At 35.9% G+C, this 23067-nt stretch overlaps 2 long non-coding RNA genes across 2 annotated transcripts; both read right to left on the bottom strand.

Annotated features, from left to right (window-relative positions):
* Nucleotides 1-6380: 6380 nt before the first annotated feature.
* On the bottom strand, nt 6381-8664 carry LOC307030908. The gene is made up of 2 exons (XR_013805820.1): nt 8588-8664; nt 6381-7994 (listed from the first exon to the last, which is right to left on the bottom strand). It is a non-coding gene; the product is annotated as an uncharacterized lncRNA (long non-coding RNA).
* Nucleotides 8665-18251: 9587 nt separating this feature from the next.
* LOC307033930 lies at nt 18252-21366 on the bottom strand. Its single transcript, XR_013806718.1, has 4 exons — nt 21143-21366; nt 20905-20931; nt 19249-19343; nt 18252-18645 (listed from the first exon to the last, which is right to left on the bottom strand). It is a non-coding gene; the product is annotated as an uncharacterized lncRNA (long non-coding RNA).
* Nucleotides 21367-23067: the final 1701 nt, after the last annotated feature.

Raw genomic sequence — 23067 nt, 5'->3', positions numbered from 1 at the left:
ATACAAATGATTATTTATTATTTTTAAAATACATTTTTTTTTACTTTACTGAGAAAATCATGAAACAAAAGACAACAATGTGTGATTATTTGAAGTTACATGAGTGTGAGCTTCAAGCTGAACTTGGATTCTCAGTCAGTTAAACTGTCACATACATCTTACCAAAATGAAGTATTGTTCACTTCAACATAATCTCCCTCCTCCACCTCAGCGCCCGTCGGGACCTGGCAAATCTGAATGAAGCCGTTGTCACCCAAAAAGGGTTTGACTACTGCATTGCTGAAATATGGTGTAATTTATTTTATTAAACAATATTTAATTAATTCAATCCAATTTTCTCTCAAAATTGCAAGGATTGTATCAGGGAACTCTGGGGGAAATTTGATTGAGTCAATGCATTCCGATCCACGCTCCAAATGCTGACTTTTCAGAAATCCTTCAGAACTGTTTGCCAACCCGCAAAGAGCACTGTGAGCAGACTTAAAGGCTATTTGTACGTCTCTGTCATCTTTAAACTTTTTGATATGAGGGCGTATAGCATCATTTTTTTCTCTTAATTTTTTTGTGTCCAGTGTAAAGCGGATTTCCTGTTCAACATCTGGATAAAGAGCACTGATCATACTTAAGACGTCAGAATACGAGAAATCTTTAAGGATATCTGATCCACTTAGCCCCCAAGGCTCTGAGAAGTACACTACAGTCACAATGTCCAATGTACTGTCCCATTGATGGGCTTTCTGATAAAGTTGAGTCATACAGTCACAATATTTCTTTCCTCTCTTTAAACATGGACTACAATAGGTATATATAAAAATCTTTCGAACTTTGATTCCAAATTCTTTTAATAATTTATCAATTTCTTCAATTAAAGTTTCCTCACTGTGTTTGGTAAATTTGGGGGAGGAGGCTAATTTGTTAGGATGAACTGGATAAACAAGTTTACACTTAGTTCTTTCACCATTTTTCATTAAAACTTCAGCATAGGCATATTGATTATGGTGGTCCTTAAGACGGTGTTTTAGGAAAGATGGCCAAGGTCTACCATCCAATGCTGCATCAATACTGAATCCAGGTTGCATCTTTGAAAAAAACGTCATGAATTTTGTAAAAAGCTTTTTGTCAGGAACATTTGTTTGTTGCTCAATATTATCCTCTTTTCTTCTTTCTACACAGGGTTTTGAAAAAAAAAACTAGCATTTGTTTTCTAACTCAAAGAAACTGTATGAAGTGGCTGCTTATAAACCCTCCCTTAGCCAATCGTTGTGGCCAATCTTTGGTAGCCATGCCCAGTTTGCTTACATATGCAGATGCGTGGGAGCCGGATGTTTCTTATAGGTTTCACTTTCGTTTTTCTTCAAAAGGTGTGTAAAATGAAACTTTCCTGAATCCCAAGGGGCAAAAAAAGCAGACAATCGACATACATTTAATTTATTTATTTATGTAAATGTATTTCTCTTTCAAAGCACTCACTTAGTATGTTAACTTCCTGCCAGTAACTGATATAACTTAAAAAAGAAAATTACAAACAAAAATCCCAATATTTCAGAAAATATAAGGACACAGAGCTGGAAGAAGTACTCAGATTGTGTTTTTAATTAAAAGTAGAAGAACCAGAGTGCAGGAATACTCTGTTACAAATAAAAGTCCTGCATTCAAAATGTTAAGTAAAAGTACAAAAATGTTAGCATCAAAATATACTTAAAGTATCAAAATTAAAAGTACTTAATATGCAGATTGGACCATTTCAGAGTAATATATATGATATGTTTTTATTATAATAACCCTTATCAACGCTGGTAAAGGTGCAGCTAGTTTTAATGACTTTGTATGCTGCAGGAGAGCTGGATTTACTCCAGGTCTGATTTAAGAGTTATTATATTTCACATTATTTATCCAAATCTGTCAAGTAACTAAAGGTATTACATAAATGTAGTGGAGTAACAGTACAAGATTTACCTCTGAAGGAGCTAAACATGGAAATACTCAAGTAAAGTACAAGTACTTCACAATTGTACTTAAGTTCAGTACTTGAGTGAATGTACTTAGGAACTTTCCACCACTGACTGTTTTTACAACCAAGTCCAATTCAATTATATTCAAAATGTGTTACCTGTTGGGAAAATACTGAATGTACTCTTCTAATATCCGAGTAGTACATGATAAGAAAGGCCATACGTAGCTGTGTACATGAAAGGATGTATGATTACCTAGAAGAGCGTCAGGACACACTGTTTTAGACATATGATGCTATGTGACAACGATTAACATGATGATTCAGCCTCTATGGAGATAGACATACTGTATGATTGTCATGTTTATTGCTTACGTGGGTCTTAGCTAATCTGAACTAAACATTGAATACTGCTTTGAACTGGTATTCTGCATCTTGTGACTGTGACACATCCTCTCTTGTATATAAGGCATTTGAAGGACTCTGTTCTGGGAACTCTTTGTCCCACGCAGCTCTGTGTGTGATGACCACTTCCATTCTTGCAAGGATAATACATACATGTATCCTGATATTGAAGCTCAAGCCGGTGACGAGTGATATTTTCCTAACATTACCCTTACAACCTTTCATTAGTAATGTTATATTTATGAATGAAAACCAATAATGTAAAAGCATTTGAGTCTAAAGATGTGAATCAAAATAGACTATCTTCACGATCACTCTAATTATTTTCAATCCCTTTTCTTTTCCCACTTCCAAATCAAGCAGCTGACTAAATGAGGTTTGCTTCTTTAAACAAATAAATCAGATGTTGCCACAACAACTGTAAGCCAATCCTCTCTTTCCTGTTGTTGTGCTTGTCAATGTTGGATTTGATTAGATTTCATTATAGGGGGAATACATTAGTGACCAACTGCCACCTGGGGAATCTCACCCCAAATACCAATACACTTAATCAACAAATAATTGATTTTGGGTGAAGTAACTCCAGTAAATACTACATTCTTTCTCCTTCCTTACTTCAATTGGCCCCCTTTTGTGTCTTCTGGGTTACTCCTGAATGGTTCTGGTTTAAAAAAGAACTCTCAAGTCAGGGTCCTCATCTGCACTTGACCATGATAGAAATCCTGAGTTGTTGTTTTTGGTGATCACCAGTTGGCTTTAAGTTTACTGGGCCTGAGTTTTTTTTCTTTTTAACTGAGCGGAAAGAAGTTGGTTGAAACATCCTCATTGCTGTTTCACACGTAAAGGTCGCCACTTATAACTACAGCTCTGCTCACCCCCCATGTCCTAGCTTATGCAATTGTCTTGCTTTACTGGAGGACTTTGATCAAAACTGTTTTGGTTCTCTATTTTAACTTCTTGCATATTGGGCATCTCAGCTTGTGGAAGAGTTCAGCTTCCCTGCAGCGGCCTGTTTATCTCCTGAGTGAGTCTGACTCTGCTAAGTTAACGCCTCGCTCTCAGCAACTTGCTTCCTCACTGCTTTAATGTGACTTTCATCTCGTACAGTACTGCTGACGGAGTGGTTTGTTTAGTGTCGGCTTAGTTATCCTGCATATAGACTCCACCCTGTTATTTAACACACTTCTGTTCTTTTGGTCATAAGATGTTGGTAAAAAGTATGTTTGGTTGTTCATAGCCAGGCCTCTTAGGATAAAGCTATAACCCCCGTTCAATACATAGTCATGTGAGCAACATCTGCTTTCATCACAGTTGAGGTGTGTGTATTGTTTGTGTTCAAGAAAGTCACAGAGTAGCTCTGCACTTTTCCCCTCCTTTCCCCCAGCTGCGTGGTGACACTCTGCCTCGTTGTAATATGTATATAATAACCAGGATTAAGCAAAGCAATATGGAAATAATTGAACCACAATTAGCATCAGGAGACAGAGGAATTTGTTTCTGATCCCCGTGCTGTTGTTCCAGATGTGGAGGAAGTGTCAGACCAGGCTCCAGGTGTTTCTCAACATACTGGACTTGTGTTCTGTGGTGGGCTCTTCTGGTGGCCAGCCACTGCCTTTATGGTGGTTTCTTCCAAGAGCTCTAATGAGAGATTTAAAAGCATGATACTACTTCTGCACTCAGCACTGCTGTCTGCGGAGTAACACTAGTTTGAACCCCTAGGGGGAGACAAACCCCACCTCGACTGCGGGCAGAGTTAATAAATAAGATGTGAACACAATGTAAATAATAATCTTCACTGTATAAACAGTATAAGCTTGCTTGCCTTACTCATTCTCTGGGCTTAAACACATTTAATGTTTTAATAATTTGTTTGCTTTTTTAAATTCTTACTCTTGACCAATCTTATGTTTTGAAACCTGAAGAAGCTGGAACTCCAGTGTGGACTTCTGGTGTTAGACGTCTTGATTTTTGTATTTAATTTTTGTATATTTAACATGTTATTTTATATTTTCTCGTTAATTTTAACTTCTCTTCCTCACAAAGTAGGAAATAACAGACTCAGTATAAACTGATGTTTGCACATATCGTGCTAAGTACTCTACTCAGATCAGTTCTTACGTATTTAGGACCAACACTTGTTTACAACATACAAAAGACATGATTTCTTATCAGGATTCAACACTTTGTTTTGATCTTGTGTCCATGCCATTTGCAGAAATGTGTTAATTTATTTCCTCTGTTTTAAATCAATCCTGTAAACAGGTATTTTTATTTGTATATGGTTTGTGCCAATTCTTAAAGCTCCATGTGAAAAATAATTACAATGTGTGCTGAGACAATGGTTTCTGACAAGGTCATGTATCAGTAATGAAACTACTAATAAAGGAAATCAAATCAGAGGGTCACTATCTTTTGTGCTGTTGAAAACAATCCCTGTGTAGCTGGAGGAAGGAGCAACCTCCATATATCTTGTTTTATTTAAAAAACTAAATTAAACAATCAAATAAATACAACTTTTGTTATGCTCTGATTTTGCGCTGTTGTTACGCTGAAGTGAAAGCAGCTTGAGAAAGACTTGGTTCTGAAAAAAGGCATAGTCATAGTACAGGTATCTTTACTTCAAATAACACAGGATAGTAACTCAAAAGTATAGAAAATCATTGTGTAGTATTTTCTAAAACTATAAAATACCATACAAGGGTATATAATATAGTATCTTTAACCAAATTCAAATGGGTTTGTCGTAAAAAATGGTTTAGTGTGTCGAAAAATATGAGAAAACAAGTCATAGCATATTGTGTTGAAAAAAAGTCAAAATATAGTCTTTTGCAAAAATATACAACTATGGTATTTTATTTTGAAATGTATCCAAAATAAATATCTGAGTAGTATCTGAAAAAAAATGTGTCGAAAAATATCTTGAAAATCAAGCCGGTTCGACGAAAAAAGTCAAAGCCATATATACTGTGGAAAAATATCATAAAATAATTCAAAGTGTGTTTTTGCGAAAAAAAATGAATGTATGTAGTACAATGTCATAGAATATCATAGTATAGTATGCTGTGAACTTAATAAAAAATCATACTATACTATGATCATACATCACATTTTTCAACATACTATACTATTATAGTATGTTGGAAAAAGGAAAGTCTAAGTATAGTATGTGGAAAGATATCATAGAAAACGTTACTGTCGTGTTTCATAAGATATCTGAGAAAAGGTCACAGCATGACTTTCTATTTAGCTGACGCTTTTATCCAAAGCGACGTGCAATAATAGCAAATTGTATAATATATATATTTTAAAACATCATAGTATATATAAGTAAGACACATGTTTTTAGTCAAACATGTACAAAATAATTGTAGAGTAGGTCAAAAATATCCTTAAAAGTATATCATGTTGAAAAAATTCATAGTAAAGTATTTGAAAATAGAGCATGTGAAAAAAGACATAGTATATTAGGTAAAAAAAAGTCAAAGTTTAGTGTTTATACAAAAACTCATAGAAGAGCATGAGATAAAACAATTAGAGTGTAGTTTGTCAGAAAACAATATCATAGTATAATATGTAAACAAATATCACACCAAAAAAAAAAAAACTTTATACTAAAAATGAAAACACCTCTAAACTTCTCAGAAATCCCACACCTGTGCAGGCGTATCAGAGGCAGAGAGATATTCCTGTGACAAAGATGCACAACGACTGAATGGCTGTTCCCTTTCCCCTTCTTCTATATTGTTAGGTAACATAAAGGAACAAGTATAGTTCAAACTACTTTGTCCTGTCAAATTCTGCATTATGTTATTTAACTCATTTTGGTAGGAGATCCAATTGATGATTTCTGGGTATAGTCAAATGTGGATTATGTCCTTCCTGCCTTTACTCCATCCACCCTCTGTCTCTTTGTCCATTTCTTTGTCCTCGCCTACTTACGTGTCTCGTTCATGTCCACACACCTGTTGAACAGGCAGGGACATTTAGTTGCTAATGAGGGAACAAAGCCAACACAGTTTCAATGTGAGTTTTTATTCTTTATTTTATTTAAGAGCTCAAGACAGATGCAGACAACAAACATCCAGACAAAAACTTGAGTTCAAAAATAATTAGAGCACTAATTACAATTGGAACCCAACGTTATTATATTATCAATGAAAAAAAAGCATCCCTCCAAAACCTGTACCAATAGTAATAATTCAACACAGTCTGAATGCCTTTTAGTGTTAAAAAAAAGCCCAAAAACCTTTGTTTAACTAAAAAAGGTTAAGGTCAATGTTTTATTAAATTCAAATATATACATATAAATATATATATTTTACGTGTATATAAATATATCAAAATATAGTAATGACAATCAAATTAAATGTTGTGTCACATAAATTCTGACCAAAATTAAGTATTATCCAATTCAACATAATCTACCTCCTCCACCTCAGCGCCCAGCAGGACCTGGTATATCTGGAAGAAGCCGCTGTTACCCAAAAATAACCTAAGATCACTGATAAAGAGTTTGACTACTGCATTATTGAAGTCTGATGCCAATTGTTTTATAATGGGAGACATTGAACAATAGTTAACCAATTCAATTCAATTTTCTCTCAAAATTGCAATGATTGTATCAGGGAACTCAGGGGGAAATTTGATTGAGTCAATGCATTCCGATCCACGTTCCAAAAGCTGACTTTTTGTAAATCCTTCAGAACTGTTTGCAAACCCGCAAAGAGCACTGTGAGCAGACTTAAAGGCTATTTGTACGTCTCTGTCATCTTTAAACTTTTTGATATGAGGGATTATGGCCCTATTTTTTTGTTTTAATTTTTTTATGTCCAGTGTAAAGTGGATTTTCTGGTCAACATATGGATAAAGAGCACTGCTGGTACTTGAGATGTCAGAATACGAGAACTCTTTAAAGATATCTGGTCCCCTTAGTCCCCAAGGCTCTGAGAAGTACACTACAGTCACAATGCCAAATTTACTGTACCATTGATAGGCATTCTGATAAAGTTGAGTCATACAGTTACAATATTTATTTCCTCTCTTTAAACATGGACTATAATAGGTATATATAAAAATGTTTAGAACTTTGGCTCCATATTTCTTCAATAATCTATTGATTACTTCCAATAACATTTCCTCACTGTGTTTGGTCAATTTGGTGGAGGAGGCTGAATTGTTACGATGAACTGGATAAACAAGTTTAGTCTTAATTCTTTCACCATTTTTCATTAAAACTTCAGCATATGCATATTGATTATGGTGGTCCTTAAGACGGTGTTTTAAGAAAGATGTAGAAGTAGAAGGTCTACCGTCCAACGCTGCATCAACACTGAATCCAGGTTGTATCTTTGAAAAACATGTCATGAATTTTGTAAAAAGCTTTTTGTCAGGAACATTTGTTTGTTGCTCAATATTATCCATGTAATGCTTAATATATGCTAGTGTAAAGGAAATCTGTCTCCTATTTAAAATGCTGAAGTTAAAGAGGCTGTCATTTGGTATAAGATTTGCAGCCAACACATTTAGTAAATATATACTATATAGTTGAATTGGACTTTGACTGATATTTGCTGTTGTTGTTGTCATTGAATTAGAATCAATGGCACAGGGACGATCTTCCGGATGCTCGTCTTCTTCCCTAAAAATAAATATAAAGGTTTTACTTTATTCACAGGACAAAACAATATGCTTAAGATTGTTATTTAACTTTTAGCACAACAATGCTGCATGTACTGAATTCATAAAGCATATTGTCAAAAGCTAACAGATTGTCAATGGCTGATTTAACTTAGTTAAGTGTGCTAAAGGGCGATGTGTTGGGTTGAAGATCTTTTCTTGTTGTGAATAGAAACAAACTATATATATGCTATATACTGGAGTTCAGTACAATAAAACAGTGAGGAGAAAAAAACGAAATGATCAGTTGCGTAAGTTTACTTATGCATCTTTATATTTTGCATTGAGATCTGAAGAAGGTTTAGACAAAGATAAATAAAAACAAGCTGTTAAATATCAAGTTGTGGTGACGTGTTAAGTCTCTTTCTGTAACTTGAATGCAGACTGATCAATGTTAGAGAAAAATAAATATTAAAGTTGGCTATGATCGACTCATTCGACCCACTGAAAGCTGTATTTTTACATTTACTTGACTCAGCTCCATGGGACCCAATACCTAGTAACTACTACTTAACTAGTTTCAGTTAATACAGCATTTTATTTCTTAGACGATACCTTTGGAGTGAGGAGGGTTCTGGCTCGGTGGAAGTGGATGAAGACATCTCTTCACTCTCAGGCACTTGTGGATCTTGTTGTCTGCTTCTGTCCGTCTGAGTGGAGAAAACAAAATGTTACCATCTTCTGATGATAAAGTCTTTATTGTCATTAGTGGAAAACACGTCTGTTAGGAACGGCTGAATGCTTTGCCTGTGGTATTGCTGCATGCACATTTGAGGTAGTGCTTCATTTTCTAAAGCTTCTTTTTCCATCCTGCATTTTATTTTCAGTTAAACAAAGACCAACCTACCGTATGCAGGCGCAACAGTCTCGCACAACACTGTGCTTTTGTTTGAGCCCTGTATGTCAACAAGTAAAGCTGAGCAATACTGTTCAAATTGAAAATGTTCAGTAAAAGTTAAAACTTTTTTTGTTTGTTTCTGGAATGAAATCAAATAAAAAGAGATGTGTCTCACTTGTCCAGTATATTAATACAATGCTGTTTTCATTTTTGTATCAAAGGGTCACATGACATGGAAAACGAAAACGGAAATTATCTTCTATTAAAATGTTTCCGTAAAGTTTGATTAGCAGTTACAGGAAAAGCATTTGATGGCAATGAAATAGTTCTCAAGCTCTTCATCAGTGCTCAAACAAATATGTATAAGAGTAGACAACGTTATTAGAAATTTGAATTTAAGACATAAAATTAAGTAAAGTAAAATAAATGTGCTAAACAGATGTACAGTAATATCAATACATATATATATAAAATAATGTAGAGTAACCATACCGGCATGGTGAGAAGGTCTGAACCCCTCTGGAGAAAAAAAGAGACGGAACAGTTAGGTGGTAAAAAATGTAAAAGTAAAGGTCATGGCTAGTAATGGTTTTTTACATTGTATTAGTTTTATGCTTATCATAACAGAACTTTATAGGCCAGTTTTTCAAAGTTACACGGAGAGTATACAAACAAAACACAATACATGTAGATAAGCAGAAAATGTATTGAAAATGTTCCGACTCACCAGATTTGGGTCTGAGACCAGCCAAAGCAGGGGCTGGCGGTTGTCTTGTCCAACAGAAACATTTACATCAAACTGGTCGATTTGATTTAAGTTAGTGTTTATTTTAATATCACCTTCTGCCAGCCCCTGCTTTGGAACTATTTTACATTTTCCTTTTACTACTTCTCTTCTAATTTCTGTTACCGATTCGGTTTTGTAAGAATTACTTTTCATTTTTTTTTCAAAGAAACTGTTTACAGTGGCTGCTTATAAACCCTCCCTTAGCCAATCGTTGTGGCCAATCTTTGTTCGCCATGCCCAGTTTGCTTACGTATGTGGTGTGGGAGCCTGATGTTTCTTATAGGTTTCACTTTCGTTTCTCTTCAAAAGGTGTGTAAAATGCATCCCAAGGGTCAAAGGCAAAGCAGACAATCGACATCAATTTAATTTATTTATTTATGTAAATGTGTTTCTCTTTCAAAGCACCCACTTAGTATGTTAACTTCCTGTCAGTAACTGATACAACTTAAAAAAGAAAATTACAAAAAAAATCCCAATATTTCAGAAAATATAAGGACTGTTTTCAGAGCTGGAAGAAGTACCCAGATTGTGTTATTAATTAAAAGTAGAAGAACCAGAGTGTAGGAATACTCTGCTACAAATAAAAGTCCTGCAGTCAAAATATTACTCAAGTAAAAGTACAAAAGTGTTAGCATCAAAATATACTTAAAGTACCCAAATTAAAAGTACTTAATATGCAGATTGGACCTTTTCAGAGTAATAAATGATACGTTTTTATTATAATAATCCTTATCAACGCTGGTAAAGGTGCAGCTAGTTTTAATGACTTTGTATGCTGCAGGAGAGCTGGATTTACTCCAGGTCTGATTTAAGAGTTATTATATTTCACATTATTTATCCAAATCTGTCAAGTAACTAAAGGTATTACATAAATGTAGTGGAGTAACAGTACAAGATTTACCTCTGAAGGAGCTAAACATGGAAATACTCAAGTAAAGTACAAGTACTTCACAATTGTACTTAAGTTCAGTACTTGAGTGAATGTACTTAGGTACTTTCCACCACTGACTGTTTTTACAACCAAGTCCAATTCAATTATATTCAAAATGTGTTACCTGTTGGGAAAATACTGAATGTACTCTTCTAATATCCGAGTAGTACATGATAAGAAAGGCCATACGTAGGTGTGTACATGAAAGGATGTATGATTACCTAGAAGAGCGTCAGGACACACTGTTTTAGACATATGATGCTATGTGACAACGATTAACATGATGATTCAGCCTCTATGGAGATAGATACTGTATGATTGTCATGTTTATTGCTTACGTGGGTCTTAGCTAATCTGAACTAAACATTGAATACTGCTTTGAACTGGTATTCTGCATCTTGTGACTGTGACACATCCTCTCTTGTATATAAGGCATTTGAAGGACTCTGTTCTGGGAACTCTTTGTCCCACGCAGCTCTGTGTGTGATGACCACTTCCATTCTTGCAAGGATAATACATACATGTATCCTGATATTGAAGCTCAAGCCGGTGACGAGTGATATTTTCCTAACATTACCCTTACAACCTTTCATTAGTAATGTTATATTTATGAATGAAAACCAATAATGTAAAAGCATTTGAGTCTAAAGATGTGAATAAAAATAGACTATCTTCACGATCACTCTAATTATTTTCAATCCCTTTTCTTTTCCCACTTCCAGATCAAGCAGCTGACTAAATGAGGTTTGCTTCTTTAAACAAATAAATCAGATGTTGCCACAACAACTGTAAGCCAATCCTCTCTTTCCTGTTGTTGTGCTTGTCAATGTTGGATTTGATTAGATTTCATTATAGGGGGAATACATTAGTGACCAACTGCCACCTGGGGAATCTCACCCCAAATACCAATACACTTAATCAACAAATAATTGATTTTGGGTGAAGTAACTCCAGTAAATACTACATTCTTTCTCCTTCCTCACTTCAATTGGCCCCCTTTTGTGTCTTCTGGGTTACTCCTGAATGGTTCTGGTTTAAAAAAGAACTCTCAAGTCAGGGTCCTCATCTGCACTTGACCATGATAGAAATCCTGAGTTGTTGTTTTTGGTGATCACCAGTTGGCTTTAAGTTTACTGGGCCTGAGTTTTTTTTCTTTTCACTGAGCGGAAAGAAGTTGGTTGAAACATCCTCATTGCTGTTTCACACGTAAAGATCGCCACTTATAACTACAGCTCTGCTCACCCCCCATGTCCTAGCTTATGCAATTGTCTTGCTTTACTGGAGGACTTTGATCAAAACTGTTTTGGTTCTCTATTTTAACTTCTTGCATATTGGGCATCTCAGCTTGTGGAAGAGTTCAGCTTCCCTGCAGCGGCCTGTTTATCTCCTGAGTGAGTCTGACTCTGCTAAGTTAACGCCTCGCTCTCAGCAACTTGCTTCCTCACTGCTTTAATGTGACTTTCATCTCGTACAGTACTGCTGACGGAGTGGTTTGTTTAGTGTCGGCTTAGTTATCCTGCATATAGACTCCACCCTGTTATTTAACACACTTCTGTTCTTTTGGTCATAAGATGTTGGTAAAAAGTATGTTTGGTTGTACATAACCAGGCCTCTTAGGATAAAGCTATAACCCCCGTTCAATACATAGTCATGTGAGCAACATCTGCTTTCATCACAGTTGAGATGTGTGTATTGTTTGTGTTCAAGAAAGTCACAGAGTAGTTCTGCACTTTCCCCCTCCTTTCCCCCAGCTGCGTGGTGACACTCTGCCTCGTTGTAATATGTATATAATAACCAGGATTAAGCGAAGCAATATGGAAATAATTGAACCACAATTAGCATCAGGAGACAGAGGAATTTGTTTCTGATCCCCGTGCTGTTGTTCCAGATGTGGAGGAAGTGTCAGACCAGGCTCCAGGTGTTTCTCAACATACTGGACTTGTGTTCTGTGGTGGGCTCTTCTGGTGGCCAGCCACTGCCTTTATGGTGGTTTCTTCCAAGAGCTCTAATGAGAGATTTAAAAGCATGATACTACTTCTGCACTCAGCACTGCTGTCTGCGGAGTAACACTAGTTTGAACCCCTAGGGGGAGACAAACCCCACCTCGACTGCTGGCAGAGTTAATAAATAAGATTTGAACACAATGTAAATAATAATCTTCACTGTATAAACAGTATAAGCTTGCTTGCCTTACTCATTCTCTGGGCTTAAACACATTTAATGTTTTAATAATTTGTTTGCTTTTTTAAATTCTTACTCTTGACCAATCTTATGTTTTGAAACCTGAAGAAGCTGGAACTGGACTTCTGGTGTTAGACGTCTCGATTTTTGTATTTCATTTTTGTATATTTAACATGTTATTTTGTATTTTCTCGTTAATTTTAACTTCTCTTCCTCACAAAGTAGGAAATAACAGACTGAGTATAAACTGATGTTTGCACATATCGTGCTAAGTACTCTACTCAGATCGGTTCTTAAGTATTTAGGACCAACACATGTTTACAACATACAAAAGACATGATTTCTTATCAGGATTCAACACTTTGTTTTGATCTTGTGTCCATGCCATTTGCAGAAATGTGTTAATTTATTTCCTCTGTTTTAAATCAATCCTGTAAACAGGTATTTTTATTTGTATATGGTTTGTGCCAATTCTTAAAGCTCCATGTGAAAAATAATTACAATGTGTGCTGAGACAATGGTTTCTGACAAGGTCATGTATCAGTAATGAAACTACTAATAAAGGAAATCAAATCAGAGGGTCACTATCTTTTGTGCTGTTGAAAACAATCCCTGTGTAGCTGGAGGAAGGAGCAACCTCCATATATCTTGTTTTGTTTAAAAAACTAAATTAAACAATCAAATAAATACGACTTTTGTTATGCTCTGATTTTGCGCTGTTGTTGCGCTGAAGTGAAAGCAGCTGGAGAATGACTTGGTTCTGAAAAAAGGCACAGTCATAGTACAGGTATCTTTACTTCAAAAAACACAGGATAGTAACTCAAAAGTATAGAAAATCATTGTGTAGTATTTTCTAAAACTATAAAATACCATAAAAGGGTATATAATATAGTATCTTTAACCAAATTCAAATGGGTTTGTCGTAAAAAACGGTTTAGTGTGTCGAAAAATATGAGAAAACAAGTCATAGCATATTGTGTTGAAAAAAAGTCAAAATATAGGCTTTTGCAAAAATATACAACTATGGTATTTTATTTTGAAATGTATCCAAAATAAATATCTGAGTAGTATCTGAAAAAAAATGTGTCGAAAAATATCTTGAAAATCAAGCCGGTTCGACGAAAAAAGTCAAAGCCATATATACTGTGGAAAAATATCATAAAATAATTCAAAGTGTGTTTTTGCGAGAAAAAAAATAATGTATGTAGTACAATGTCATAGAATATCATAGTATAGTATGCTGTGAACTTAATAAAAAATCATACTATACTATGATCATACATCACATTTTTCAACATACTATACTATTATAGTATGTTGGAAAAAGGAAAGTCTAAGTATAGTATGTGGAAAGATATCATAGAAAACGTTACTGTCGTGTTTCATAAGATATCTGAGAAAAGGTCACAGCATGACTTTCTATTTAGCTGACGCTTTTATCCAAAGCGACGTGCAATAATAGCAAATTGTATAATATATATTTTTTAAAACATCATAGTATATATAAGTAAGACACATGTTTTTAGTCAAACATGTACAAAATAATTGTAGAGTAGGTCAAAAATATCCTTAAAAGTATATCATGTTGAAAAAATTCATAGCAAAGTATTTGAAAATAGAGCATGTGAAAAAAGACATAGTATATTAGGTAAAAAAAAGTCAAAGTTTAGTGTTTATACAAAAACTCATAGAACAGCATGAGATAAAACAATTAGAGTGTAGTTTGTCAGAAAACAATATCATAGTATAATATGTAAACAAATATCACACAAAAAAAACAACAACTTTATACTAAAAATGAAAACACCTCTAAACTTCTCAGAAATCCCACACCTGTGCAGGCGTATCAGAGGCAGAGAGATATTCCTGTGACAAAGACGCACAACGACTGAATGGCTGTTCCCTTTCCCCTTCTTCTATATTGTTAGGTAACATAAAGGAACAAGTATAGTTCAAACTACTTTGTCCTGTCAAATTCTGCATTATGTTATTTAACTCATTTTGGCAGGAGATCCAGTTGATGATTTTGGGGTATAGTCAAATGTGGATTATGTCCTTCCTGCCTTTACTCCATCCACCCTCTATCTCTTTGTCCATTTCTTTGTCCTCGCCTACTTACGTGTCTCGCTCATGTCCACACACCTGTTGAACAGGCAGGGACATTTAGTTGCTAATGAGGGAACAAAGCCAACACAGTTTCAATGTGAGTTTTTATTCTTTATTTCATTTAAGAGCTCAAGACAGATGCAGACAACAAACATCCAGACAAAAACTTGAGTTCAAAAATAATTAGCGCACTAATTACAATTGGAACCCAACGTTATTATATTATCAATGAAAAAAAAGCATCCCTCCAAAACCTGTACCAATAGTAATAATTCAACACAGTCTGAATGCCTTTTAGTGTTAAAAAAAAGCCCAAAAACCTTTGTTTAACTAAAAAAGGTTAAGGTCAATGTTTTATTAAATTCAAATATATACATATAAATATATATATTTTACGTGTATATAAATATATCAAAATATAGTAATGACAATCAAATTAAATGTTGTGTCACATAAATTCTGACCAAAATGAAGTATTATCCAATTCAACATAATCTACCTCCTCCACCTCAGCGCCCGGCAGGACCTGGTATATCTGGAAGAAGCCGCTGTTACCCAAAAATAACCTAAGATCACTGATAAAGAGTTTGACTACTGCATTATTGAAGTCTGATGCCAATTGTTTTATAATGGGAGACATTGAACAATAGTTAACCAATTCAATCCAATTTTCTCTCAAAATTGCAATGATTGTATCAGGGAACTCAGGGGGAAATTTGATTGAGTCAATGCATTCCGATCCACGTTCCAAATGCTGACTTTTTGTAAATTTTTCAGAACTGTTTGCCAACCCGCAAAGAGCACTGTGAGCAGACTTAAAGGCTATTTGTACGTCTCTGTCATCTTTAAACTTTTTGATATGAGGGATTATGGCCCTATTTTTTTGTTTTAATTTTTTTATGTCCAGTGTAAAGTGGATTTTCTGGTCAACATATGGATAAAGAGCACTGCTGGTACTTGAGATGTCAGAATACGAGAACTCTTTAAAGATATCTGGTCCCCTTAGTCCCCAAGGCTCTGAGAAGTACACTACAGTCACAATGCCAAATTTCCTGTACCATTGATAGGCATTCTGATAAAGTTGAGTCATACAGTTACAATATTTATTTCCTCTCTTTAAACATGGACTATAATAGGTATATATAAAAATGTTTAGAACTTTGGCTCCATATTTCTTCAATAATCTATTGATTACTTCCAATAACATTTCCTCACTGTTTTTGGTCAATTTGGTGGAGGAGGCTGAATTGTTACGATGAACTGGATAAACAAGTTTAGTCTTAATTCTTTCACCATTTTTCATTAAAACTTCAGCATATGCATATTGATTATGGTGGTCCTTAAGACGGTGTTTTAAGAAAGATGTAGAAGTAGAAGGTCTACCGTCCAACGCTGCATCAACACTGAATCCAGGTTGTATCTTTGAAAAACATGTCATGAATTTTGTAAAAAGCTTTTTGTCAGGAACATTTGTTTGTTGCTCAATATTATCCATGTAATGCTTAATATATGCTAGTGTAAAGGAAATCTGTCTCCTATTTAAAATGCTGAAGTTAAAGAGGCTGTCATTTGGTATAAGATTTGCAGCCAAAACATTTAGTAAATATATACTATATAGTTGAATTGGACTTTGACTGATATTTGCTGTTGTTGATATCTTCGAATTAGAATCAATGGCAGAGTGATGATCTTCCAGATGCTGGTCTTCTTCCCTAAAAATAAATATAAAGGTTTTACTTTATTCACAGGACAAAACAATATGCTTAAGGTTGTTATTTAACTTTTAGCACAACAATGCTGCATGTACTGAATTCATAAAGCATATTGTCAAAAGCTAACAGATTGTCAATGGCTGATTTAACTTAGTTAAGTGTGCTAAAGGGCGATGTGTTGGATTGAAGATCTCTTCTTGTTGTGAATAGAAACAAACTATATATATATATAATGCTATATACTGGAGTTCAGTACAATAACACAGTGAGGAGAAAAAAACTAAATGATCAGTTGCATAAGTTTACTTTCATGGGTTAATATTTTGCATCGAGATCTGAAGAAGGTTTAGACAAAGATAAATAAAAACAAGCTGTTGAATATCAAGTTGTGGTGACGTGTTAAGTCTCTTTCTGTAACTTGAATGCAGAGTGATCAATGTTAGAGAAAAATAAATATTAACGTTGGCTATGATCGACTCATTCGACCCACTGAAAGCTGTATTTTTACATTTACTTGACTCAGTTCCATGGGACCCAATACCTAGTAACTACTACTTAACTAGTTTCAGTTAATACAGCATGTTATTTCTTAGACGATACCTTTGGAGTGAGGAGGGTTCTGGCTCGGTGGAAGGGGATGAAGACATCTCTTCACTCTCAGGCACTTGTGGATCTTCTTGTCTGCTTCTGTCCGTCTGAGTGGAGAAAACAAAATGTTACCATCTTCTGATGTTAAAGTCTTTATTGTCATTAGTGGAAAACACGTCTGTTAGGAACGGCTGAATGCTTTGCCTGTGGTATTGCTGCATGCACATTTGAGGTAGTGCTTCATTTTCTAAATCTTCTTTTTCCATCCTGCATTTTAGCCTTTTGTTTGAACCCTGTATGTCAATAAGTAAAGCTGAGCAATACTCTTCAAATTGAAAATGTTCTGTAAAACTTAAAATGCTTTTTGTTTGTTTCTGGAATTAAATCAAATAAAAAGAGCCGTTTTCATTTTTTATCAATGGGTCACATGACATGGAAAACGGAAACGGAAATGATCTTCTATTCAAATGTTTCTGTAAAGTTTGATAAGCAGTTACAGGAAAAGCATTTGATGAATAAAATGCTTAGTTCTCAAGCTCTTCATCAGTGCTCAAACAAATATGTATAAGAGTAGATAACCTAAGTAAAAATGAGAATTTAGGACATAAAATAGTGCAGAGGCTGAAGTAAATTAAAATAAATGTGATAAACAGATGTTCAGTAACTTCAATATATATAAATAAAATAATGTGGAGTAACCTTACCTGCATGGGGAGAGGGTCTGAACCCCTCTGGAGAAACAAAGAGACAGAACAGTTAGGTGGAAAAAAATGTCAAAGTAAAAGTTTGTATGGCTTTTTACGTTGTATTAGTTTTATGCTTTTCATAACAAAACTTTACAGGCCAGTTTTTCAAAGTTACACGGAGAATATACAAACAAAACACAATACATGTAGAGAAACAGAAAATGTATTGAAAGTGTTCTGACTCACCAGATTTGGGTCTGAGACTGGCCAAAGCAGGGACTGGAAGTCGTCGTGTCCAACAGAAACATTTACATCCAACTGGTCGATTGGATTTAGATCAGTGGGATCAATATCACCTTTGCTTATCAAACATGGACTATGATAGGTGTTTAAATCATTGTTTTTAACTTCAGTTGGACGTCTCTGCAAAGTTTCATTTATATTTTCACATAAGATCCTCTCCGTTTGTGTTGTGACATCGCTTTGTTGAACCTCATCGAACATCTGAATTCCACCACTTTTCATTTCTGCAGCATATTGATTACCCTGATCCTTAAGACGTCTTTTTAAGGAAGGTGGCATGGCCGATGTTTCTTCTATACCTAAGTTACGTTTCATTTCTCGATTAATACTTGACTTTTTGTCAGAAACATTTATAGCTTCATTATTCATGGTGATTGGTATGAGATTTGCAGACGACATATTTTGTTTATTTGCTGTTGTTGACGTCCCTGAATTAGAATCAATGGCACAGGGACGATCTTCCGGATGCTTGTCTTCTTCCCTGGAAAATAAAAACATAAAGGTTTTACTTTATTCACAGGACAAAACAATATGCTTAAGATTGTTATTTAACTGTTTAGCACAAAAAAGCTGCATGTACTGAATTCATAAAGCATATTGTCAAAAGCTAACAGATTGTCAATGGCTGATTTAACTTAGTTAAGTGTGCTAAAGGGCGATGTGTTGGATTGAAGATCTCTTCTTGTTGTGAATAGAAACAAACTATATATATATATAATGCTATATACTGGAGTTCAGTACAATTACACAGCTAGGAGAAAAAAACGAAATGATCAGTTGCATAAGTTTACTTTCACATGTTTATATTTTACATTGAGATCTGAAGAAGGTTTAGACAAAGATAAATAAAAACAAGCTGTTAAATATCAAGTCGTGGTGACGTGTTAAGTCTCTTTCTGTAACTTGAATGCAGACTGATCAATGTTAGATGAAATAAATATTAAAGTTGGCTATGATCGACTCATTCGACCCACTGAAAGCTGTAATTTTACATTTACTTGACTCAGTTTCATGGGACCCAATACCTAGTAACTACTACTTAACTAGTTTCAGTTAATACAGCATTTTATTTCTTAGACGATACCTTTGGGGTGAGGAGGGTTCTGGCTCGGTGGGAGGGGATGAAGACATCTCTTCACTCTCAGGCACTTGTGGATCTTGTTGTCTGCTTCTGTCCGTCTGAGTGGAGAAAACAAAATGTTACCATCTTCTGATGTTAAAGTCTTTATTGTCATTAGTGGAAAACACGTCTGTTAGGAACGGCTGAATGCTTTGCCTGTGGTATTGCTGCATGCACATTTGAGGTAGTGCTTCATTTTCTAAAGCTTCTTTTTCCATCCTGCATTTTAGTTTCAGTCAAACAAAGACTAACCTACAGTATGCAGGCGCAACAGTCTCGCACAACACTGTGCTTTTGTTTGAGCCCTGTATGTCAACAAGTAAAGCTGAGCAATACTGTTCAAATTGCAAATGTTCAGTAACATTTTTTTTTAAAGTTTTGTTTCTGGAATGAAATCAAATAAAAAGAGATGTGTCTCACTTGTCCAGTATATTAACATGGCATGGAAAACGGAAATTATCCTCTATTCAAATGTTTCTGTAAAGTTTGATAAGCAGTTACAGGAAAAGCATTTGATGGCAATTAAATGCTTAGATTTCAAGCTCTTCCCACCAGTGCTCAAACAAATATGTATAAAAGTAGATAACCTATGAATAAACATTTGAATTTAAGACATAAAATAGTGCAGAAGCTTAAGTAAATACAAAATGAATGTGCTAAACAGATGTACAGTAATTTCAATATATATATATATTAGGGCTGTCAAACGATTAAAACATTTAATCAGATTAATCACAGCTTAAAAATTAATTAATCATGATTAATCACCATTCGAACTATGTCCAAAATATCCCATTTCTTTATGTATATTGTTGTGGGAATGGAAAGATAAATGAAAGAAGGCGGATATATCCATTTAACATACAGTAGGCCTATGTATGTATGTATGTATGTATGTATGTATGTATGTATGTATGTATGTATGTATGTATGTATGTATGTGTGTATGTATGTATGTATGTATGTATGTATGTATGTATGTATGTATGTATGTATGTTTATTATAACATTGTTCTGTGTGTCAAAATGAAAGACAGCCCACACACCTATCAATCATCAAACCGTGGGGTCTTATTTCATTACGTGTTGATTTATATCAACACGTAATGTTCTATCGATGTATATGTAATACAGCAAAAGTATTTTCCGTCGGGACTTCCTGCAACAACACCACGCCGTTATCTTGATTCTGATTGGCCAGAAGACATTATCAAAGATGTTCTATTAAGAAAACGATCACTACGTGACAAAAGTTTTCAAAACCGTTTCTAGTCTTTGGTATTTCCAGACAAGTGGCTACTGAAATCAATCTTACTAACTGCTGTCTGTTCAATTTACTCCGCGCGAGTTGGCGGACTTTATTTTGCTTACTTTAACATCATTTTTCATGGTGGGGCTAAGCCATTTCTTGGTATGTGTGTTGCCTACCCCAGCCATACCCTGGCGCTGCCACTGGTGGGATGTATGGGGCGGGCCATTCTGCGCATGCGTTAAATATTTTAACTCAATTAATTCCAAAAATTAATTACCGCCGTTAACCCGATAATTTTGACAGCATTAATATATATTTATATATTATATATATAAATGTATATATACAAATACAATAGTGTCGAGTACCTGCATGGTGAGAAGGTCTAAACTCCTCTGGAGAAACAAAGAGACAGAACAGTTAGGTGGAAACAAATGTAAAAGTAAAAGTTTGTACCTATGGCTTTTTAAGTTGTATTAGTTTTATGCTTATCATAACACAACGTTATCGTTTTTTAAAAAGTTCTAAACCTAACCCTAACGTTTACAAACAAAACACAGTAGATGTAGATAACACTGAAAATGTATTGAACATGATCTGACTCACCAGAGTTGGGTCCAAGACCCGCCAAAGCAGGGTCTGACAGTTGTCGTTACCAACACAAAAATTCCACTGATACAAATTGTTGTTATGTAATTTAGTTAAATCAAACTGGTCGATTAGATTTAAGTCAGTGTTTATTTTAATGAAAGTAACACGATTTGCCAGCCCGTGCTTTGGATAAATTCTAAATGTTCCTTTTACTCCTTCACTTCTTCTTTCTGCACGGGAAAAACAAACTACCATTTGTTTTCAAAGAAACTGTATGAAGTTGCTGCTTATAAACCCTCCCTTAGCCAATCGTTGTGGCCAATCTTTGGTCGCCATGCCCAGTTTGCTTACGTATGCAGAGGTGTGGGAGCCTGCTGTTTCTTATAGGTTTCACTTTCGTTTTTCTTGAAAAGGTGTGTAAAATGAAACTTTCCTGAATCCCAAGGGGCAAAGGCAAAGCAGACAATCGACATACATTTAATTTATTTATTTATGTAAATGTATTTCTCTTTCAAAGCACTCACTTAGTATTGTAGCGACCCTGCAGTGCTGAACTGGGAGAGACTCACAAGGGGATTGTTGGGGGGAAGACGTTGCCCTAGTTAGCCGGATAGGGCGGGGAGAAAAAGGGGGTGGGGTTTTACAAGTGACCGGAAGAGGGTCAAGCTACGGCGGGAGAGCTAGTGAGGGATCCTGGGAGAGCTAAGAGACAATACCGCTACCTATCTTTGTTGTTTTGGGCAGTCTTCCAACCCCGGGGTCTAGTCTGTTCGTAGGGTAATAAAACCCGGATAAATTACAGCCATCGTGTCCTCCTCATTTAAGTAGTTAGCCACCCGTGCGGCGGAGCCGCGAACGCTACATTGGTGTCAGAAGTGGGATCTCCCCAGCCCCCAGTCCCCGCACTACAGTTGGCTAACTACGCTAGCATCGCTAGCCACCGCCGGAGGACCGAAATGGCTGAACACGGTGAGAACACGGACTTATATGCCCCATACACCCCCCCAGAAACACCACGGAGGAAGCCAACCAGCGATGCACAGGTGGTAAGGAGAAAGGAAAAAAAAACAACCTACTCACCCCTTGCTACACTGCTGACGGACCTTCCGGAGGAAATAAAAGGAAGTCCGGTTAAGTTTGCTGCAGCCACCGGATTGCTGACTGAAAGAGCAGATTTAAACAAAGACACGTGTGGACCGGCTCCGGTGGATGCCCAACCAAAATCTATCCCGGAGTTGGAGAGAGACATAACGGCAAGTAAATGGGGTGGCCAACAAAAATCTATCCCGGAGTTGGAGGGAGACATAACGGCAGGGAAATGGGGTGGCCAACCAAAATCTATCCCTGAGTTGGAGAAAGACATTACAGAAAGTCTAGAGGAACGTTTTATGCAGAAAATGAGCATTGCAATGGAGCGTGCTTTGGGAAATGTTCTCAATAACTCAAAAAGTGACATTAAATCCATGAGGGGAGGGGAAGCACAAGATGTTGGGGCTAAACCTCATGAGCCCTATTGCAATGTAAATTCTAACCATGCTACTGACAATGCCAGTGTGAGCTCCGAACCTGCTAACGTTAAGGATGCTCATATCACTGTTGATGTCCCATGTCCAACAACAACCCCCCACCCAAGTACATGCCCCAAAGCAAATACCTACACCGCCAATGGACTCGGCCAAGGTAGCTCCCTGACTGCGGGCTCGGCTAGTCCCTCTACTACCAATAGCCAAACCAGCGATGTGGTAGCTGCTCTGACCACCGCCCTCACCACGGCATTGATGAATGTGCAGGGACCGACACCTTTCCCCAGGGAAGGCCAGCTAAAGGTCGGACGCTATGATGGGCTCACTTCATGGGAAACGTACTGGGCCCAGTTCAACCTCCTAGCGACTGCGAATGGCTGGTCCCCTGCAAAGAGAGCAGTCCATTTAATATCCGCC

Source organism: Notothenia rossii (genome assembly GCF_949606895.1).
Source record: "Notothenia rossii genome assembly, chromosome: 3".
NCBI classification, from domain to species: Eukaryota; Metazoa; Chordata; class Actinopteri; order Perciformes; family Nototheniidae; genus Notothenia; species Notothenia rossii.
Note: the sequence above shows the minus strand (reverse complement) of the source record. Positions and strands in the feature narration are given on the sequence as shown.